Source organism: Narcine bancroftii, chromosome 1 (genome assembly GCF_036971445.1).
Source record: "Narcine bancroftii isolate sNarBan1 chromosome 1, sNarBan1.hap1, whole genome shotgun sequence".
NCBI lineage: Eukaryota > Metazoa > Chordata > Chondrichthyes > Torpediniformes > Narcinidae > Narcine > Narcine bancroftii.
In genome coordinates, this window is record NC_091469.1 from 484,881,063 (window position 1) to 484,904,115 (window position 23,053).

The window sequence follows — 23,053 nt, forward strand, 5'->3', positions numbered from 1 at the left end:
TTTAGGAGGACTTGGATAGATGAAAAACCCTGCCCATAACTTTGGTGGGCAGGGTTAATTGTGTTAAAATGAAAATGATGCCAAGACTGCAATTTTATTTCAGTCCTTGCTCATCCATTGCCCCAGAGCTTTTTTTTTGGATAATTTACTTTGAAATTTCCATACATGCACTGTGGATACATCTTAATACATTTGTCTTATTTAAACAGATTAGTTCTGTTAGAAACAGAAGTACCTTCACAGAAATTGCTCGAGACAAAAATTGAGAACAAAGAACATTTATTATACAACAGTGCAAAGTTGGGTGCGTCCCCTTACCCTGGGAATACACACATACACTGGAGCTCACCCAACTTTTATACAGTTTATTTCAGTAGAAGTACCCTCCCCCTTACATTCTTCTGCCACCTGGATGAGTTTGGCATTAGGCAATCCTGTCTGCCTACGTGCTGTTTCTGTGAACTTGGAGGACCTGGTGGGGGGGGGGGGGGGGGTATCCTGTCGGTGTCATCATGTCATTATCCTCATTGTCCTTATTCACAAACCTGTCTTTGTTCTAGTTTACACCTTCCCGACCCTCAGGGCTATGACCTCTTCATATGTAGAACTGGCTAATACTGTCTAAGGCTTACTAATTACATATGCAAAACCTGCTAATTCTATCTAGGGCTAGAAGACCCTTATCTTATTCAGACTAACCCTACATTCTATTATCTATTGTCTATCCTTATGTCATTCATACGGTGAACTTGCTGATTTTGTCTAAAGGCTAGGAGATTCTTATCTTACTCAGACTGACTCTGCTTCCTACATTCTAATATCCATGTCTTATCATGTCATACTGGCTTTATTCATTTACCCATATATCTATATTAGTTTCCTCAACTTCATATTTTTATATCAGTTTTGCAGCAACCTCCTTTGAAGAAGACCGCAGAGCCCACCTCACTGACAAAAGGCAAAGGAGGAAAAACCCAACACCCAACCCCAACCAACCAATTTTCCCCTGCAACCGCTGCAACCGTGTCTGCCTGTCCCGCATCGGACTTGTCAGCCACAAACGAGCCTGCAGCTGACGTGGACTTTTTACCCCCTCCATAATTCTTCGTCCGCGAAGCCAAGCCAAAGAAAGACTCATCTCTCACAAACCTCACTTTTCTTTTACATCAGTGATACTGATCTCTCACAATGATCAGTTACTGATCTCTTACAGTTCTGAGTACAAGAAGCGATTATGCCCCATCCCCTTAATATTCCCTCCCTAATCCCAACCCCCTAAAACAATGATAATAATAAAACAATGCTTACATATTCTCAGATTATATAATAACATAATAAAGGAAGAAAGAAAAAGAAAAAAAACAAAGAAAGAGCTAGGTTAGGGCACAGGGCACAGGGTTATCATAGGTTCCAGCGACTGGAAGAGATAAAATTAAACAATAATACCTACTTTTTGCATATACGGGCCCCAAATTTTCAGAAATGTATTATAATTTTCCTCAAATTAAACGTAATTTTTTTCTAATGGAATAAATTTTCGAATTTCTGCATTCAGTCTATCTATTCCTAAATGAAAATATGATTTCCAAGTAACTGCAATACCCTTTCTTGCCACCACCAGTTCTATTTTAACAAATTTATTTTGGGTTATTGACAGCTTCAACTTCAGTCTTGTTCCTTCTACATTCCCTAATAACAATAAGTCAGGATTTTGTGTATGTAATAGCAGTATTTTGTTCTACTAATTCCCCTACTTTTGCCAAAAAGTAGAATGCAAAAAAGTATCTTCATCCTCACCTTATCTTAAACAAGTATTTGATAAATCTGATTTTATTTTATGAAGTTTACACAGCATTGTAATGATGTTGCATTGTACTACTTTACATTAATTGTCCACGTTTGCTCATCTATTGTAATGTTTAAATCCGGTTCTTATTTTTGTTTAGATTTATGAAGCCCAGGTTTATAAGTCGCCCTTTGTAACAAAAGATAAATTGTAGAAGTAAATTTTCATCTAGTCCCTTGCCTAATAAGGGTTTCCACTTCACTCCAAGGGGATAAGAGTCTCTACGACCCCAATTTATCTCTTAAGAATCATTTTATATGAAAGTAGCAAAAAAGTGTATTTCTAGTTATTCCATATTTATTACTCAATTGTAGAAGACATTAATTGCCCTTGTTCCTAACAATCTTCAATAGTTTTAATTTCTTTATCTGACCAGAAGTTTAGAAACTGATGTTTTGAAAAAGGTATCAAACTATTCTGAAACAAAGGGATTTTAGATTTTACAATAGACAATAGACAATAGGAGCTGGAGTAGGCCCTTCGGCCCGTCGAGCCAGCACTGCCATTTTACAGATCATGGCTGATCACTACCATCAGTACCCCTTTCCAGCCTTATCCCCATAACTCCTTTGCCCACTAGAGTCTTATCTAACTCTCTTTTGAACATAGTCAGCGAATCCGCCTCTACCACCCTCTGTGGCAGAGCATTCCACAGATTCACACTTCTCTGGGTAAAAAAATATTTTCTCATCTCCGTCCTAAAGATCTTAAACTATGCCCTGTCTATCTTACCCCAAATATCTACTAAATGTTTTAATAGAGGAGTTTCTTTAATAACTTTATCAAGTCAGTTATGTGCCACATTTTTCATATAGTGGGTGTTAGGCATCTGGAATGAGCTGCCAGGGGCTTTCACCACATGAAAGACATATAAGGCAGATACAGGTAGGTCCCTTGGTCAACATGGACATTTGGGGCCGAATGGCCTGATCTCCTCCGACTCGCGTGAGCAGATGAGTCTGAACGCGGCGAGAGGGCTCCAAGGTTAGTCTCTCGCTCTTTTCTCGTCACACTAATGACGACCGGCCTCCCTACCTGAGCGACAGGTGGATGGCGGGGCGGGCGCCTCTTCGCGGTCACTCTCTCGGCCTCGCTGAGAGGCGGCATCCCGCCACCGCCCCGGCCGCCGCCGCCATCTTGTCTGTTTGACAGCAGTCGCCCCGGGCAACCGGGCAACCAATCGGCGAGCGGGGACTGAGGCGGAGAGCCGCCATCTTGGTAAAGGCGGAGAGCCGCCATCTTGGTAAAGGCGGGGCGTCGCCATCTTGGTAAAGGCGGGGCGTCGCCATCTTGGTAAAGGCTGCGGCCTTCACTCCACGGTGAGCGCTTGTGGTTCAGTCCCCGAGCTCTCTCTCTCTCTCTCTCTCGTCGAGCGTCCGTCCGACTGTCGCGATCTCTGTGTATTGTCCACCCCGTACAAAATAAACCCTTGTCGTGGTTCCAAGACCTGCTGCGACGCAAGTGTCCTGAGCAGTTGGGCCTAGTGATCAGCCCCTCTGGAGGGGAAGAGATGGGGAACGCCAATCCTCGCACGCTCGGGTTTTTAGACGCCTTTTTATCTTCTGGATATCGCCAGAAAGGCCTGTTGGAAGAAGAACACAAGAAATAGAAGCGGGGATCGGCCATCCGGCCCGTCGAGCCCGAGATCTCCCATTGAGATCATGGGAGTTCCGATGATGGGATCATCTCCAGCTCCCTGCCTTTTCCCCATAATCTGTGCAAAAATCTAACCGACCTTACCTTAAACTGAAGTCGACTCCACTGCTTCAATGAGCAGTGAATTCCCACCCTCTGGGAAAAGCATCTCTGTCCTAAATCTACTACCCTGAATCTTGAGACAATGTCCCCTAGTTCTAGTCTCCCCCACTAATGGGAACCATGTACCTACCTCTATCTTATCTACATTGCATAACTTTATAATTTCTATAATGTCTCCTCTTATTCTTCTAAATTCCATTGAGTACAGTCACAGGCGAGCCAATCTTACCCTCTCACCTCTGGAATAAAACTGGTGAACCTCCTCTGCACCATCTCCAAAGCTAGTACATCTTTCCTCGAGTAAGGAGACCAGTGAGAACAATATGCAGCATTCACCAGTACCTTGTTCAATTGCTCCCTAATTGCCCTTAAGAGGGTGTTGAACATAAAACATTGCAGGTCCTTTGGCCCTCCATGATGTGCCGATCTATATATTCCTACTTTTAAAAAAAAACCTTTCCCATCTTGTAACACTCTATTTTTCTTCCATCCATGTGCCTGTCTAGGAGCCTCTTAAATGTCCCTAATGTCTCACCCTCAACCACCATTCCTGGCAAGGCATTCTAGGCACCCACAACTCTTTGGGTAAAAAACAAATTCCCCTGATGTCTCCCCTAAACTTTCCTGCCCTCACTTTGTACAAATGTTCTCAGGTGTTTGCTACTCCTGCCCTGGGAAAGAGGTGTCGGCTGTCTACCTAATCTATATCTCTCAGAATCTTAAAGACCTCTATTAAATCACCTCTCATCCTTCTTCACTCCAGAGAGAAAAGTCTATCTCTGTTACCTTACCTCCAGTCTAGGCTACAGCCTGGTAAATCTCTATAGCTTTCACATCCTTCCTATAATGAGGTGACCAGAACTGAACACACTATTCCAAGTGTGGTCTTACCAGAGATTTGTAGAGTTGCAGCATGCCCTCTCATTTCCTGAATTCAGTCCCCCTATTAATGAAGCCCAGCAACTTATAAGCCTTCTTAACTATCCCATCAACCTGCGTGGCAACCTTGAGAGATGTATGGATTTTGACCCTCTGTTCTTCGACACTCTTAACCATCTGATGATTAATCCCGTATTCAGCCTTCAGGTTTGACCTTCTAAAGTGCATCACCTCACACTTATCCAGATTGAACTCTAGCTACCACTTTTTCGCCTAATTCTCCTTTCTTTTTTGTAACCTACGGCAAACCTCAACACTATCCACAACTCCTCCAACCTTCATATCATCCACAAGCTCACTAATCCATCCTTCCACTTCTTAATCTAGGTTATTTATAAAAATCACAAAGAGCAGGAATCCCAGAACAGATCTCTGTGGAACTTCACTAGTCACTGACCTCGAGACAAATACTTCACGTCCATTACTACTCACTGTTTTGTTCAGGCAAGACAATTCTGAATCCACACAGCCAAGGTTCCATAGATCCTATGCCTCATGACTTTCTGAATGAGTCTGTCATGGGAGACCTTGGCAAATGGCTTACTAACATTCACATAAACCACATCTACCACCCTACCTTCATCATTTTCTTTCATAACCTCCTCAAAGAATTCAGTTAGGTTCATGAGGCATAACTTTCCCCTTGCAAAGCCATGTGGACTATTCCTGAGAAGACTATACTTCTCCAAATGCTTGTAAATCCTGTTCTTAAGAATCCTCTCCATTAGTTTGCACACCACTGATTCAAGACTCACTGGTCGTTAATTCCCACGATTCTCCCTATTGCCCCTTTTGAAAAAGGGGACCACATTTGCCATTCCCTGTGCCAAGGTGGATGCAAAGATTATAGCCCCAGCTATCTCTTCCCTTCCTTTCCACAACAACCTAGGGTATATCACATCTGGCCTCAAGGACTTATCAATCTTAATGTTTTTAAGAAGATCTAGTACTTTTCCTTCTTCATCATGGTCCAGCGCACAAGCTTGTTCAATTCTGATGTTACCTTGACCAAGTTCCTTTTATCTGGTGAATCTTCCTCCACCTCCAGGCACATGTAACCTCCTGAATCCTTAAGCGACCCCCCCCCCCCCTTCACTCTCATCATCCTTCTGTTCTTCACATTAGGGTTAGGGTTGCTTTGGTGAGATCACTTCTTGAATCAGTGCAATCCTCTTTGTGAAGGTGCTCCTTTTGGTACTGTTGGGGAGGAACTTCCATATTTAGACCCGAGACAATAAGTGAATTGACTTGTTAATTGTCAAATCTGAGATACAGTGGAAATTTATGTTATGTGCTATCCAGGCTGCATCATTGTGTGGTAAGATAGCTGCAAAGCAATAGATCAGAAGTAACTACAGAGGATCTTAAAAACAGGCTAAGAAATTGCTGGAGCCCATTCCTCTAAGGATAACTTTCCCTGGGAGCATTGCTTAAATAGGACTCAAAGAATTGTTGAAGATCCCTACCATTCATATTACAGTATCCTTGACCCACTCCCATCAGGAAGGAAGCCCAGAAGCATGAAAATCTGGACTGCCAGGCTGGGAAATAGCTTCAACCTGTAGGCTGTGAGACTGATGAATGCTTTCCTATGACCTTGGGTCATTTATTAATGAAATTGAGTAAATCATTCAGAATATTTATACAAATATATTTTATACAAGAAGGATACCTGGCTGATAAAATAAAATACCCAGTTGTTGTTGACTCTAAAAGATGTCATCTGAAATGCTGAGTTGTAGGCTCTGACCATCTTTAGGAAATGTTTGGTCTCTGCTGTGGTGGTGAGCAATAGCATTTTCAATGGCTGTGGAGGCTCTGCCAGTCGAGCTATGCTAAGTTTTCCATTGGAACAACATATCAATGGCGTTTCACCTTTCCACTTCTTTGTTCCAGAATGTTGACATGGAGCCAATTCCAACTGCATTAATAGAAGAACATTCAATGTCAACTGAGTAATTTAGCAGGTTGGCTGCAGTAACTGGTGCTGTCTTTCGGCTGGTGGTTTTTGTTTGCATTGCTTGGAGTCTTGCTTGTTCTTCCTCAGCAGACTGGCAGCATCAGCACTGAGGTGGGCTTGGTATTGTTCCTCATTTTCCTGCTGCCTGCTCCTTGTTTGTCTGGAAGCCTGATCACTGAGGTGGGTTTAGCCACTTGTTTTTATTCTGAATATACATTGATGCACAGTACTGTAACTAATTGAGGTGTCCCTGGTGCAAGTTTAAATTTATTTTTTGAACTTTTGAACTTCATATGGCCTTAGAGGTTAAATTCAATGTGGTCATGACATTCAGTATCAAATGTTACCACAATTAGGGGGTGTGGCCATGCTAATGAGGTGAGCAAAATGTTTTGAAAGAGCTCTCCACAAAAAGTATTAAATAGTCAATTTAAAAGATCAAAAACCAGAATGTTATTGTCAAAAATGGATAAAGTTGGGTGACTATATGTGAGGATAGTATGACTAAAATTGTAAATGTGAGGTATAGATTGGTTCATTATAACTTTATTCATCAGTTATATTTAACTCCTGAGAAGTTAAGGAAATATAAGTTTATTTCTTCAGATTTATGTTTTAGGTGCCATAAGCAAGTTGGCTTTCTTGCATTCTACTTGGTTATGTGAAACAGTGAAACCTTTTTGGAATAGAATTAAGGAACTTTTAGAAGTTTTATTTAAATTTAAAATTTTGCTTGATCCTATAGTATTTTTATTATGTTATATTAAGAAATTGAGTTTGGAATTAAAATTAGATAAGTCTCAAATTGCCTTTTTGAGATTGGCATTGGCTGTGGCTAGAAAATGTTTGGCAGTTATTTGGAAAAATGAGACTGGTTTGAGTATTCATCGATGGTATATAAAAGTTTATGGCATGGAAGCAGGCCATCTTGGCCCTTCAAGTCCATGCCGGTTCACTCAAACAACTCCGAGAGATCCCCCACCCATAACCCTCCAACCCCCTCCTATCCATGTATATATCCAGCCTCTTCTTAAATGAAAGAATTGACTCTGCCTCAACTATTTCCTCTGGAAGATTATTCCATTCAGCCACCGCTCTCTGAGTGAAGAAGCATCTTCTAATGTTTCTCCTAAAATTTTGCCCCCTCAACTTGTGTCCTTGTGTTTCAACCTCCCCTGCTCTCAGGGGAAAGAGTCTACTTGCATCTAGTCTATCTAATTCCCTTCATAATTTTAAACACTTCTATCAAATCCCCTCTCAACTGTCAACGTTCCAAGAAATAAAGTCCTAATCTCTTCAGTCTTTCTCTGTACTCTAGGTATTTTAAGCCAGGAAACATCCTTATAAATCTTCTCTGCACCCTCTCCACCTTATCTATATCCTTCCTATAATTTGGAGACTAGAACTGAACACAATACTCCAAACATGGCCTCACCAACGCCTTAAACAGTCGCAGCATCACTTCCCAGCTCCTATACTCTATGCCACACATGTCAAACTCAGGCCCGCAGGCCAAATTTGGCCCGTGATATAATTATATTTGGCCCGCAAGATCATATCAAATATGCATTAGAGCTGGCCCGCTGGCCGCCGTGCCACTATAGCACATGCACAGCTAATACTACAAATCCCAGAATGCTTTGCAAATGCGTTGGCGCCGGCCCGTCAGCCCGCTAATCGCCCCCACCTCCTATGTTTCCCTTCATTAGCATCTGCGACCTGTCGCCTAACTCACATGTAATAAACCCCTTACGAAAAATGGCCAAACAAAAGACAGAAAACAGGACCTTTCAAGACAGGTGGGAGGCAGACTATATGTTCATCATTTTAAAAGACAAACCTATTTGTCATTGAAGCAAGTTGTTATTTTTTTGACTTGTTGGCTTGTGAAAAAAAAAATTTAAAAGGAGCTTAAAGGCTATAGAGAAATATTATTTATTGAATATTTTATTTCTCATTTGTTAATGCTTCTTCTAGAAAGAGTTTAACCAAAACTATTATTAAACATTTATTTTAATAAGAAAAAGTTTAACATTACAAATGTTGAAAGAAGAGAAAACATGCAGATGTTGTTGAAAATTTTCAATAAATATTTAGTTTGGCCCACAACTTAGTCCAAGTTTTTAATTTTGGCCCTCTGTGAATTTGAGTTTGACACCCCTGCTCTATGCTATGATTTATGAAGACTAACTTACCAAATGCCTTCTTAGCCACCCTGTCAACATGGGAATTCACCTTCATGGAACGCTGCACCATAACTCCAAGATCTCTTTGTTCTTGTGCATTCCCCAATGTCCTCCCCTTTACTACATATGTCCTATTTTGATTATTTTTTCTGAAATGAAGCACCTCACACTTCTCTACATTAAGTTCCATCTGCCATCTTTCAGCCCAATTTTCCAGACAAACCAAATCCCTCTGTAATCCCTGAAAACCTTCCTCGCTATCCACCACTCTCCCTATTTTTGTATCGTCTGGGTATTTACTTACCCAGTTAGCCACCCCATCATCCAAATCATTAATATAAATTTTGAACAACAGGGGACCTAGCACAGATCCTTGAGGCATGCCACTCGTCACAGCCTTCCATCCTGACAGACAGTTGTCCACCATGACCCTCTGCTGTCTCTCCTCCAGCCACCTCTGAACCCATCTTACTATTTCTCTATTAATCCCTAGTGACTGAACCTTCCTTACTAACCTTTCATGTGGAACCTTATCAAAGGCTTTGCTAAAATCCAGATAGACTATATCAATTTTTACAGAAAACCATGGTTCCCTTGAACTTTTGGCCTTTCCTTTCGATCTGACTGACACGTAAAGATCTTGTACTCTCAATATCTCTTCTTTAAATACCCTCCAAATCTCCTCTACATCCTTTCCAGAAAAAAGATCAGCCCATATAATTTTCTGCAAATCCCTTCTCATTTCTTCAAATCTGGCCTTTCCCCACTCAAAGACCTTCAATCTCGGACCTGACCTATCCCTTTCCATATTTAAATTGAAGCTAATGGACCCATGATCACTGGATCCAAAGTTCTCATCAATGTACACTTCCGTCACCTGCCCTATTCCATTCCCTATCAATAGATCAAACACTGCCTCCCCTCTAGTAGGCACCTCAACATACTGCTATAAAAAGCAATCCTGAACGCATTGTACAAATTCTAAGCCATCCTGCCTTCTCACTGATTGTGTTTCCCAATCAATATTAGGAAAATTGAAATCCCCAACTATCACAACCCTATTTCTACTACGCATCTCAGTTATTTCCCTGCACATTTGCTCTTCCAGTTCCCTATCCTCTTTTGGTGGCCTATAATGTACCCCACCTTTCTTATTTTAATGTACCTCACCTTTCTTATTTTAATGTACCTCACCTTTCTTATTTTTTAGTTCAACCCACAGAGCCTCGTGTGATGAGTCCTCCAGTCTATCTTGCCTCAGCACCGCTGTAATATCTTCCCTGACAAGCAACGCCACACCTCCCCCTCTTACACCGTCAATTCTGCCACGTCTAAAGCAGTGAAATCCCGGAATATTTAGCTGCCAGTCACAACCTTCCTTCAACCATCTCTCACTAATTGCTATCACTTCGTAATACCATGTGTCAATCCACACCATTAGTTCATTCATCTTGTTTACCACACTCCTTGCATTGAAATAAATGCATCTCAGAGATCTCCCACATTTAACTTTCTGCCTTTCACCCTCTCTACAATTGTTACTATTTATTACCTGCTGCTGTTCCACCTCCAGATTGTGTGAAAAAGCCTTTTTTCTTTGCCTAAAGACTCTGTTCTTGTTCTCCTCCCTGACGTGAACCCATGTTCTCAACCTTACTAGCTTAAAATCCTAGCAAACGCCCCTGCCAGGAGACTGGTACCTCTGGGATTTAGATGTAACCCATCCTTACAGTATAGATCCCATCTCCCCCAGAAACAGTCCCAGTGGTCCAAGAATTTAAAGCCTTGTCTTTTACTCCACCCCTTCATCCACTCATTCAATCTCCACCTGAAGTAATCCAGAGATTATTCAGAAATAAGGTCATTGGAAAAAAAACAGATAACTTATGTAATAATTATTCTTTCTTTGTTAAAGTCTGTAGCCCATATACAAGATATATCGGATTGAATTTGTCATAGTTTTTTTCCCCCACAATCGTTGGGGTTGCACTAAACTATGGCAATAATTGAAGGTTGTTACGTCAGTTGATCTCCTTTACTCTGTCTTTTCCTTTCTTTTTTTCTGGGGTAGTTTAGAGGGGTGTTGGGAGGGGTGGGTGGGTTAGGGTTTTTGGGTGATGAATTATATGGAATAAAATATTATGCATCCACTTGTATTCTTATTGTATAGCTTATTTTGATTAATAAATAAAATTTACCAAAAAAATGGATAAAGTAAGTGCTAAATGACTAAGGCAACCAAGAACAAAAACTGAAGTAATAGCTCATCGAGTGGAAGCCTGATGAGGAGTGACTCAGCAAGGACCTTGGGACCAGCTGAAGCTCGCAGAGCTGGGGAGATGGCTCAAGATATAGCCTCCATGAGGAGTTGGATTTAGTTGAGGTATGGAGGAAAATGAATGTAAAGGAGAGAGATTATTAGTATTATTCGGCACAATATGATACTTATTCTAGAATTGACTTTTTGTTAATGTCAAATTAACATTTGTTTATGTTATGGATAACATAGCGAAAATTGAATATAAACCTAGTCTTTTATCTGATCATTATTTGATGTTATTGGGCGTATGTTGGAACTGAGGTGGAACAATCTTCTTATCATTGGAGGTTTAATTTGTCATTATTGAAAGACGAAGGGTTTTGTAAGTTTATAAAGGAACAAATTCAACAATTTTTGGATATAAATAAGGATTTGGTTACCAGGAAATTTATTTTATGGGATGCATTTAATGCCTTTTTTGAGAGGGCAGATTATAAGCTATATAGTTGAAAGTTGAAAAAACAGGATTTAGCTACATCAGAGAGGGTGGAATGGAAGATTGGAGTTTTGGAAAAGGAATTGCAAAAGGAGTGTAAGAATAGGGAGAAGAGAAGTAAATTAGATGGTTTGAAATTGGAATATAGTACGTTACAAACTTAGAGAGTTGAAAAGCTGATGCAAAGATCTAATCAGAGATATTATGAATTAGGTGATAAAACACATAAGGTACTGGCTTGGCAATTGAAGTCTGAGCAAATGTCAAGAAGAATAAAGGCAGTAAGGAAGAATTCAGGAGTGTCTTATAGAGTGCAGGATATTAACGAACAATTTAAGCAATTTTATAAGAAAATTACCTCTGATATAAAACAGGATGAGGGTAAAATACAGAAGTTTTTAGGTGGGTTGAAATTGCCACAATTGAATGATTAGTCTAGCTATCAATTGGAGCAACCAATTATTTTGAGAGAACTTCGATCTGTAGTGAATTTAATGCCAAGTGGGAAATCTCCAGGGGAGGATGGATTTACAATAGAATAAAAAATTTCAAAGTTTAATTCTGCCAGTGTTTGAAGAAGTTCTTCAACAGGTATCAGACATGCAATTGGTACTGGAATCATTTACACAAGTGATAATTTTGGTGGTTTTAAAGAAAGACAAGATCTGCTTATAGACCAATTTCGTTATTGAATGTTGATTATAAGATTTTGACTAAAGTTTTAGCAAATAGATTGGCACAGTTTTTACCGGCTTTGATTCATGTTGACCAGACTAGTTTTATTAAGGGGAGATAATATGGTTAAATTGATAAGTTTGATAAATGTTTCTAAGGAAGGATCTCATTTGCCTTTGGTTTTAGGGGATAAGACAAGAAGATAAAATAAAGGGAATTGTGTCAGATTTAAAGGTGTATAAAATTAGCTTATTTGACAGATCCAAAGAGTCTTTGTGAGTATTGGAGGAATGATTGTTACAGTATGGGGAGGTATCTGGCTATAAAGTAAATTGGAATAAGAGTAAATTTATGCCATTGTTGGATGCAGATTATTCTGAATGTAATGGAGTAGCAGGATTTAAATAGTCAAATTATATAAAGTATTTGGGTATTAAGGTGAATAAAAATATACGTCAATTAGTGGAATTTAATTATTTACCATTATTGACAGCAATTAAAGAAGATTTGAACAGTTGGAAGGATTTGCCATTAACATTGGTAGGAAGAGTGAATTGAATTAAAATGAATATATTTCCTAGATTACAATATTCTTTTCAGAATATACCTTGTAAAGTACCAAATAAATTTTTTAAGGATTTAAATGTATTGGTGAGGAAATTTTTATGGAAAGGTAAATTGGTGAGGGTTTCGACCCATAAATTATCTTGGCAATATGAGTTAGGGGGTTTGCAACTATCAAATTTTGTGAATTATTATAAGGCAGCGCAGTTGAAAATTATTAATAGGATGTTTGATTTGGACAGTACAGTTACTTGGTTAGATATTGAATTAATGCGATTGGAGAGTTAAGAAGATATCATTTTATTTATAAATGGATGAGTAAATCTATCAAGAGTTGTAAATCACCAGTTTTGTTTCATTTGATAAGTATTTGGGAAGAGGTTAGTAATGTTATTAGGATTACTAGGGGGTTTATCTAGATATACTATTTATTTCAGAACAAAAACTTACCTTTTACAATAGATAATAACCTTTATATTTGGAATCATAGAGGAATTAAGATATTATATGACTATTTTAAAGTGGGTCATTTTTTAACATTTGATAGATTGAAGGAAAAATATCAAATTCCTAATAAAACCCTTTTTTGTTATTATCAACTTAAGTCTATGTTGTATGAAGGTTTGGGGAGACATTTGATTTTATCTAAAGAAATGTTATTTGAAGTATTTTTCCAAGATGGAGGAAAGAAAGGGTTTATTTTAGAAATGTATAAATTATTATAGCAGAAAATGCCTAAGATTGATTTACATAAATTGAGAATTAAATGGGAGAATGATTTACAAATTCAATTTGATATAGTTAGTTGGAGGAAGATAAATAGGGACATTATGACAAAGTTTTATTTAACCCCAGAACGTTTGAAAAGATATAAATTGAGGGATTCGGATTTGTGATTTTGTTATAATGATCAGAAAGGTACTTTTTTTCATTCAGTTTGGTTTTGTGATAAGGTTAAGGGTTTTTGGATGAGATTGAGAAATTGTTTGCAAGACATCCTGAAAATACAATTTGATTTAGATCCAAAGATTTTTCTAATTGGGGAATTTACTGACATGGTTTTGGTTAATAAATTAGATAAATTCCAAATAGCATTTTTATGATTAGAATTGGCAGTAGCGAGGAAATGTAAACTGGTTTCATGGAAAGAGCAGATGGAACTTAATTTACAAAGTTGGCATTCAGAAATGAGGTCCTGTACACCATTGGAGAAAATAGCATAATATACAGGATAAATATTATGTACTTAGGAAGATTTGGAGCCCATATTTGGATTTTTTTTAATTGAAAATTTGAGAATGGCAATGGGTGCAGCATCACCTCCACATTGTAAGTGATGGAACTTTCTTTTCTTTCTTCTTTTTTTTTAGCGGGAGTAGATTTTAGGATTAGTAGAGGGGGTGGTGGTAGGGGGTGGGGGGGGATTAGGAATTCTTGGAGGGTTTTCTTAGTAGTCTTTGTAGTTTTTTTTCTACATAACCATGTAGTATTTTTGGATAGTTGTTAACGTTTTAATTTTGTAACTGTGGTTATAACTTTATCTTCTAATAAAATATAATATTCAAAACAAAAAGATATAGCCTCTATCCTGAACATATTGGAAACTTTATGCAGTCATTTTACGAGTATGGAATCAGTGATGAGAGATAAATCAGAGAAGGTAATGGAAATCAAAGAAGTTGTGGAAGACTTAAGTGAATGAATGACTAATTCAGAGGCTGAGCTGGTCATAACAAAAGACAGGATGAAGGCACTGGAAGAAAAAGCAAAAATATGGGACACAGAAAAGAAAGGACTGATGGACAATATCGACCATATGGAAATTTTTAGTTGACATAACAATGTAAGAGCCATTGGACTGAGAGAAGGAATAGAAGGAAAAGACACAGTGAATTTCTTTGAAACATGGATCCACAAATGCTGGGGCAAACTGTTAAATGTAAAACTGCAAATTGAAAGGGCTCAGTGGACACTCGAACCCAGAAGAAACAGTGAGCAGAGACCATCACTAGTCCTGGTAAGATTTTTAAGTTACCGGGAAAGAGATGCGCTCTTGGGAGCAGCATATGAATATTCAAAAAATAATAATGGCCCATTAGTGGTGGATAATACAAAAGTAATGTTTTCCCAGGACTTCAGTCCTGCCTTGGTCAAACAAAGAAAGGAATGTGACAAGGTAAAGAGACAACTGTGATCTAAAAATTAAATATTCAATTATTTATCCAGCAACACTGAGGGTGGATGTTTCAGAAGATAATTGACAAATTTTCAAGAATAAAGAAGTGGAAGAAGTTTTAAGAAAGTTATGAAAATTTAAATCACCAGCTGAAAGGGCTGAAAATGAGACTAACCAAAAGACGTACCTTTCTATTTGTACTAATAGACATTTACCCCCTCCATAAATCTTCGTCCGCGAAGCCAAGCCAAAGAAGAATAGAACTGCACTGTCTTGTTTTCACTGTTAAAAGAAAAAAACTTTGGTTTATATGGAGAGCTCTGAAAAGATAGAAAGGGGGTAAGGAAAACCGCAAGATGGGAACGCCAACTTTGGGGGAGAAGATGGTGCCGGGAGAGGAGTGAATTTAAAAGATGGTGCCAAAGGGAGGGTTTCTTCTTCTTTGGAAGAACCTGTGGGCTCTTCTCATGGGCTTCCTGGTACTATTGTCAACGTCACTGTCAGAGGTAGGGATGTGTGTGTGTTTCTTAAAGGGAAATGTTACAATAGGCAAGATATAATTGTTATACAATATTTGTATGAGAAATGGTATGGATAAAACACTAAAGTTTATTAATCTTAATATTAACGGGATAAACAAGCTGGTGAAGAGGAAGAGCGTCTTGCCATACTTAAAGAAATTAAAAATTGATATAATTTTTTTGCAGGAAACACATCTTACCAAATTAAAAAGAGGATGGTGGGACAAAAAATATCATCTTCCTTTGGTTCAAAGGCAAGAGGGATGGCAATTCTATTTAATAAAAATACACCAATGTTAATAGAAGATATCTCAATTGATCAAGCTGGAAGGTATGTAATGGCACACTGTAAAATTTATGGAGAAGCATGGACGTTTATGAATATTTTTGCCCTGAATTATGACAATGAAGCCTTTATGAAGGATATCTTCATAAAAACAGCAGAAGGAAGACAAAATATATTAGTTGGAGGAGACTTTAATTTCTGCTTGGACCCAAACAGATAAATTGGCAAGAACAATAATGAGGGAGAAAGTAGCAAAAAACACAATTTCATATATGAAAGATCTAAATCTTAACGATCTATGGAGGGAATTAAATCCCAGAGAGAGACTACTCTTTTTACTCAAGGGTGCACAACTCACAGATAAGGATTGACTTATTTTTAATGTCTGCCCAGTTAAAAAGTAGAGTGATAGAAACATAATATCTAGTGAGGCTTTTATCAGAGCATTCTCCATTAATATTAACTATAGCAACAATGGAAAAGCAAGAGAATGTATACATATGGCATCTCAATACTACATTGCTTAAAAGAACAGACTTCTGCGAATTTAAAAAGAGACAGATAGAAATATTTTGTGCAACAAATCTGCCATCTACTAATAATAGTTTTCTGATATGAGACATGCTTAAAGCATATTTAAGGGGACAAATGACATCCTGTATGAAGAACCTTAAGAGGGAACATGACAGAAATAAACAGTTTGGAAAAGGATATTAAATTTTTTAAAAATCAGAACAGGACTACTAGAAAAATGCAGATTACTGGAGAATAAAAAAGCTAAGATATAATACAATACAAACATTTAGGACAGAAAAAGCCATATTAAAAACTAAACAACAATAGTATGAGTTGGGTGAGTGGGCACACAAAGTTTTTGCCTGGCAGATTAAAACAGAGGAGTCATCAAGAATGATAAATGCTATAAAAACAGAAAAAGACACTCTAGTATATAAGAAAAAATAAATTAATGATACTTTTAGACACTTTTTACACAAAACTATACAAATCAGAATTACTAGGAGATAAGAACGAAATGGAAGAATTTTGTTGAATGTCAAACTTCCAAGGCTGGAAGAGAGAAAGGATGGAATTACCTCCTCTCTTCATAAGGCAAGAAATCGAAAAGGTCCATGGCATCCTACAGGCAAATAAATCACTAGGAGAGGATGGATTTCTACCTGAAATTCAAGGAATTATTAATGCCATTTTTAATGGATGTTTTGGACCAAGCTGTGAAAACACAAATCTTCCCAGAGTCATTCTCAACTGTGATTATTACAGTTTTACCAAAAAAAATAGGGGCCTACAAAAAGCTTCGTCATACAGACCAATATCCCTGTTAAATGCTGATTATAAGATACTAGTGAAAGCACTGGCTAATAGGTTAGAACAATACTTGGCAAAACTGATGTATGTGGACCAAGCAGGATTTGTTAAATAAAGGCATTCCTCAAATAGTCAAGGAATATTATTTAATATAATGTACATGACTAAATCTGAATGAAATCCAAATATTAAAGTCATCCTAGACGTGGAAAAAGCATTCGACCATTAGGAATGGCCTTTTTTATTTAAAACACTGGAAATTTTTGGTATAGGCAGAATATTTATAAATTGGATAAAAACTTTATACCATAAACCACAGGCTAAAATAATAACAAATAATCAGATGTCAGCAATTCCCCTTGAGTAGATCGAGCAGACAGTGATGCCTCCTGTTTCCAGCGCTTTTTATTTTAGTGATTTTAGCGGAGGTAATAAGGGATCCAGATATAAAGAGCTTCAAAGTCGGGCAAGAAGAAACCAAAATCAGTCTATTCACTGATGATCTGCTATTGTACCTATCAGAACCAACTAAATCTTTGTAAAAATTACATATGGAAGAATATCAGGTTACAAAATAAATATGGATAAAAGTGAGATAATGCCATTAACAAATTTTGAATATGAAAGATAGCAAAAAGGAAGTACATTTAAATGTAAGACAGATGGAATAAAATATCTTGGAATAGGAACTGACAATAAATTCTGTTCCTCTTCTTGAGAAGATAGAAAGAGACCTACAGAAATGGAGAGACTTACTGATTACTTTGTGGGGAGGGTTAACTGCGTCAAAATGAAAGTAATGCCAAGATTGCAATAACTTTTTCAATCGCTGCTTATTCCATTACCTAAAAAATATTTATGCTACTAAACAACTATATTAGACAGTTTCTATGGAACAATAAGGTACCAAGAATTGCATTGGAAAAACTGACATGGGACAGGCTTCCAGATTTTTTTTAAAAATTACCTAGCTGCAGAGGCTAGATTTCTTACAGCTTTCTTCACTGAAGACAACCCTTGTCTTGGTTAAATGGGAATGTACTCAAAGGACTTTATCTATAGATGGAGTTTAAAATCACTAAAGAAAAAAAAAGATAACCCCATTCTTATATATATGATTAGAACGTGGCAAGAAATTAATGAATGTATTGGAAAAAAAAGTAGGGATATCAATAAAAGCATCATTGTATATAAATGTATTATTCATGATAAATTCATGGTATGACAAAGGTATAAGATACATTAAGGAGTGTTACACAGAAGGAGCTCATGCCCTTTGAACAATTAAAACACAAATAGGAGTGGCCAGTGGGACCTTCTTCTGTTTTCTCCAGCTTAGATCATTCTTAAGAGAAAGTTGTGGACCTACCTGAAATTAGTGAAACTGAATGAACAGTTTGGATGGGGAATACATCCAAATTTATAACAAAAATGTACTATGCTCTCCAGAGTGAAAGTGCAAAAACTAGTGTTGCAGAGGTCAAGGGAAAGATAGAAGTCGGACTTGGGTGTAGTGATTTCAGAAAGAATCTAGTCAGATTGGTGTAAGGAAAGCTTGACATCAATAAAAATTTCAGATATGGACTGGTTCAGTATAATTTTTTACACCAAGTATACTTTACCCCACAAAAGTTACACAGATCAAAAGCCAAAATTTCAGAGATCTGTGACTTAGATATATTTAATGAGGCAGCCTCAACTGCTTCCTTGGGCAGACAATTCCACAGATTCACCTAGAGTAGCAGTTGTTCCTTATCCTGTCTTGAATCTTCTCCCTGAATTTGGAGGCCAGGTCCCCTAATTCTGGTTTCACCTATCAGTGGAAACAACTTTTCTGCTTTTATCTTATCTATTCCTTTCATAATTTTGTTTCTATTCTTCGAAATTCCATCGTATAATCCCAGACAGCTTAATCTCTCCTCATAGACTTAACCCCCTCATTCCCGAAATCAACCTGGTGAACCTTCAATGCAACTGCCACCCACCCCCCTTTATGATAAATACATAAAATCCTTGTTTTCCACAATTCAAGCAACTGGCAAAAAAAGTGGAAGTTTAAAATTGGCACACCTCACCATTACTTCACTAAGAACTCAACATGCATTCTCAACCATCCAGAAAATTCACTTATCCAGCATCTACTTATCCCCATTGGTGCCAGACACACAGTATATCCTTTCTCAAGCAAGGAGACCAAAACTGCACACAGTACTCACAGAACAGCACAGTTACAGCAGAAACTCCCTGCCCTTAAATTCAATCCTTCTAGTAATTAAGGCTAACATTCCATTTGTTTATTTGAGTATCTATTGCATCTGCAAGCCAAGCTTTTTGTGATTCATGCACAAACACTCCCAAATCTCTGCATACTAGCCTGCTGCAATATTACACTGTTTAAATAATAATCCAATCTATTATTTTTTTCTTGCAAAGTGGAGGACCTCATGTGTTCCAATGTTGTACTCCATCTGCCAATTTTTACCCTATTATCTCTTTGCAGACTCCCTGTAACTTCCACACCATTTGCTTTTTCACTCAATTTAGTGCCATCAGTAAACTTACATATGGTACACTTGGTCCCCTCCAAATCATTTATGGAAATTGAGGACAGTTGCAGGCCCAGCACCAACCCCTGTGGCACCCTGATAGCCTACCAGAGAAATGTCCATTTACTCCAACTCTCTACCTTCTGTTGGATATCTTCTCTTCATTTTACACCAAACCTCTTCTGTTGGATATCTTCTCTTCATTTTACACCAAACTCTTTCTGTTGGATATCTTCTCTTCATTTTACACCAAACCTCTTCTGTTGGATAGCTTCTCTTCATTTTACACCAAACTCTTTCTGTTGGATATCTTCTCTTCATTTTAAACCAAACTCTTTCTGTTGGATATCTTCTCTTCATTTTACACCAAACCTCTTCTGTTGGATATCTTCTCTTCATTTTACACCAAACTCCTTCTGTTGGATAGCTTCTCTTCATTTTACACCAAACTCTTTCTGTTGGATATCTTCTCTTCATTTTAAACCAAACTCTTTCTGTTGGATATTTTCTCTTCATTTTACACCAAACTCCTTCTGTTGGATATCTTCTCTTCATTTTACACCAAACTCCTTCTGTTGGATAGCTTCTCTTCATTTTACACCAAACTCTTTCTGTTGGATATCTTCTCTTCATTTTAAACCAAACTCTTTCTGTTGGATATCTTCTCTTCATTTTACACCAAACTCCTTCTGTTGGATATCTTCTCTTCATTTTACACCAAACTCCTTCTGTTGGATATCTTCTCTTCATTTTACACCAAACTCCTTCTGTTGGATATCTTCTCTTCATTTTACACCAAACTCCATGTATTCTTCTGCAAAGGTCTTTTATGTAGTGCCTTATCAAATGCCTTCTGGAAAGTAGACAGCATTCACCTGTTCCCCTCTATCCACTCTACTCATTATATCCACAAAAATCTTTGGTAAATGTGTTAATCACGACCGCCCTTCCGTAATTCATGCTGCATCTGCCTGATGGAACAATATCTATACAGATACCTTAATTATATCTTCAAACATTTTCCTGATTACAGATGTTGTTAATTGTTATAGAAATCTTCCTTTTGTCTACATCCTTTGTTAAATAGTGGTGTGATATCACATCTGAACACGGTCGTAAATTGGAGACTACCTGCAATCAATTTGTGCCCAAACTTGTCATTCTTGGACCCGCTAAACTTGTTCCTCAAATCACAGGGGTTTGAATGTTTCTAAGTTGCTGGAATCTTGTACCTGTATCTGAAGAAGAACATGAGAAACAGCAATAGGAGTCGGCCATCTGGCCCGTTGTATCTGCTCATGGCTGATCAGCCCAGAGTCCAGAAAATTTTGGTAAATTACCTCAAAAGCATCTTTTGCTATTCCTTTCAGTATCCTGGGATGCCTTCCATCAGGATCAGGGAACAACTATTTTACCCAGCACTCTATTTAGTGATAGCATTTGTATTGCAGTCCCAACTCCTGTCGCTTCCTTCACATCACCGCTATGAAGACTGACACAAAATACTTATTCAAGGCCTCAACCATTTCTGCTGTACCCATTATTAACTCTCCCTTCTGATCTTCCAAGGGACCTTTGCTCCCAAGAGAAATAATTGAACAAATTGTGGGCAGAGAAAGGCGATGATAAGCAACAGGGGAAAGGTGTGAGCAAGATCATGAATAAGGTTAAACCCACTTACAAAAGAGCTGGTTCTAAATTCAAGTTTCTTTTGCTTGCTGTGGCATGACTCAATCTTCAAATATGCACATCAAAGTAGGTTAATTGACCCTGCCTAAACCAATCAAATATTTACTGCATTTAAGGATACAGCACACCTTTCTCTTAATTAAATACAAAGCTGATTATCAGTTATTTTCTCATTCAGAACTCAAAAACATCAAGCTCAGTTCTGTGGTGATATGTAATGACACCACTAGGTCACCAGGGGTCATCCTGGTGACCTTGTCTATAAAGGAGTCCAGAGCTACAGTCTAGCCTTCCAGGTTCGTCTTGCAGAGAGACAAGACCTCTTAGTGTACATATTAGTTTATTAAAGCTGTCTTATACTCCCACTGCTGGTGTGGTTATTGTCAGTACAAGTTCATCTTAAGCAAGCATTTGGACTTGCACTGCATCAGGAGCTGGGAGGTGCAGTCAGTAGGCCCAGTGTCCTTTTACATCTTTGTTGCAAATGTTTGATCAGCCTGTATTAATTACATGAATATTTCCTATCTGATCAGGTAGGTCAACATTTGGCTTTTTAAGATTGGAGTCCATTTGTCAAGCTACAAGTATTCCACGGGACAGAACACATGGGGTTGAAACTGATCAGAAGCAGATAACTTTGAAAAGGAAACTGGATAGTTCCTCACAGTAATAATTGTTAAACGGGGGAGACAAAGCAAGGGAGTGGGACTAACATCATGTTATCTTCCTACCTATTTGCTTTTGAGTATTTGATGAGGGTATATACCAGAGGTGGGCAACCTTTTAATTTTTAATTTAGACATACAGCACAGTAAAAGGCCATTTTGGTCCACGAGTCTGTGTCGCCCAATTAACCTACAACTCCGGTACGTACATGGCCTGTTTCATTTTCCCACTCAGCCTCACTGCCCGGCCTTCTCCCCAGATGCCCTGGCTAATTAAGAGCCTATCAGTCTCTGCCTTAAATATACCCAATGATCTGGTCTCCACAACCCACCTGAGGCAACAAATTCTACAGGTTTACCACCCTCTGGCTGAGGAGATTTCTCCGCTTCTCTATTCTAAGCAGACACCTGATACACTATCAATAATACCAAAAGGCTGGAGTTGCTGGATGATAGCTTTTTAATACCATAAGACTTGGACCATGCTCCTGTCCTGGCCTGATCCCAAGACTCGTAGTGAGGATGGGATTTGGCTCAACTGCCTTTATTCGGAGATTCCAGGAGGTGGAGTCATCGACTCCGTATGAACCAAACATATGCACAGTACCAGTAACCAAGTAACAGTGTACAGTGGTGTATCACCACATTCATCCCTTCTTTTAAATTAAAAGTCCCAGGACAGAAAAGTCCAGTGTCTATCGCAAGTTCAGCTGGTCCGGTGGTCTTCTGTTCCTTGTGGATCGCCATGGTGACAGCTGTGGTGCAGCTGCAGGTTCCCAGTCTGGTAGGAGTATGTCGGCAGTTGGTGTATCCTGGGATGAGGGCTGGTTGGACGGTGCGGTGGTCAGGGTGGGGTGGTGGGGATAGGCCATGGTGGTCATAGCAGCTGGTGCCTAGGTTGGGGGTAGGGTGCCTGGGTACGGGATTGGGGAAGGGGGTTCACTGGGTGTGGGAGATGGTGCTGGGTCTTCTGCGCCATCCAGGTTCTGAACAGAAATTGTGTCCTCATGTCCATCTGGGTATGCCACATAGGCATACTGGAGGTTGGCATGCAGGAGGTGGAATTTCTCGACCAATGGGTTGGTCTTGTGGTCCTGTACATGCCTCCTGAGCAGGACTTGACCTGGGGACATCAGCCAGTATGTTAGCATTATCCCCAA

At 38.6% G+C, this 23,053-nt stretch overlaps 1 protein-coding gene and 1 long non-coding RNA gene across 4 annotated transcripts in view; one reads left to right on the forward strand and one right to left on the reverse strand.

The window, feature by feature from the left end:
• The window catches only part of dlec1 (DLEC1 cilia and flagella associated protein), a 191,340-nt gene extending 188,331 nt beyond the window's left edge, over window positions 1-3,009 (reverse strand). For 2 of the 3 annotated variants that reach the window (XM_069914929.1, XM_069914926.1), the window contains exon 1: window positions 2,882-3,009. The gene's annotated coding sequence lies outside the window, so the exon portion shown is untranslated. The remainder of the gene's footprint in view (window positions 1-2,881) is intronic. The other variant, XM_069914927.1, reaches the window with a different exon arrangement.
• The window catches only part of LOC138751936 (uncharacterized), a 114,132-nt gene that overhangs the window by 48,902 nt on the left and 42,177 nt on the right, over window positions 1-23,053 (forward strand). Inside the window, exon 2 of the long non-coding RNA XR_011350271.1 lies at window positions 15,568-15,712. This is a non-coding gene — a long non-coding RNA (uncharacterized lncRNA). The remainder of the gene's footprint in view (window positions 1-15,567; window positions 15,713-23,053) is intronic.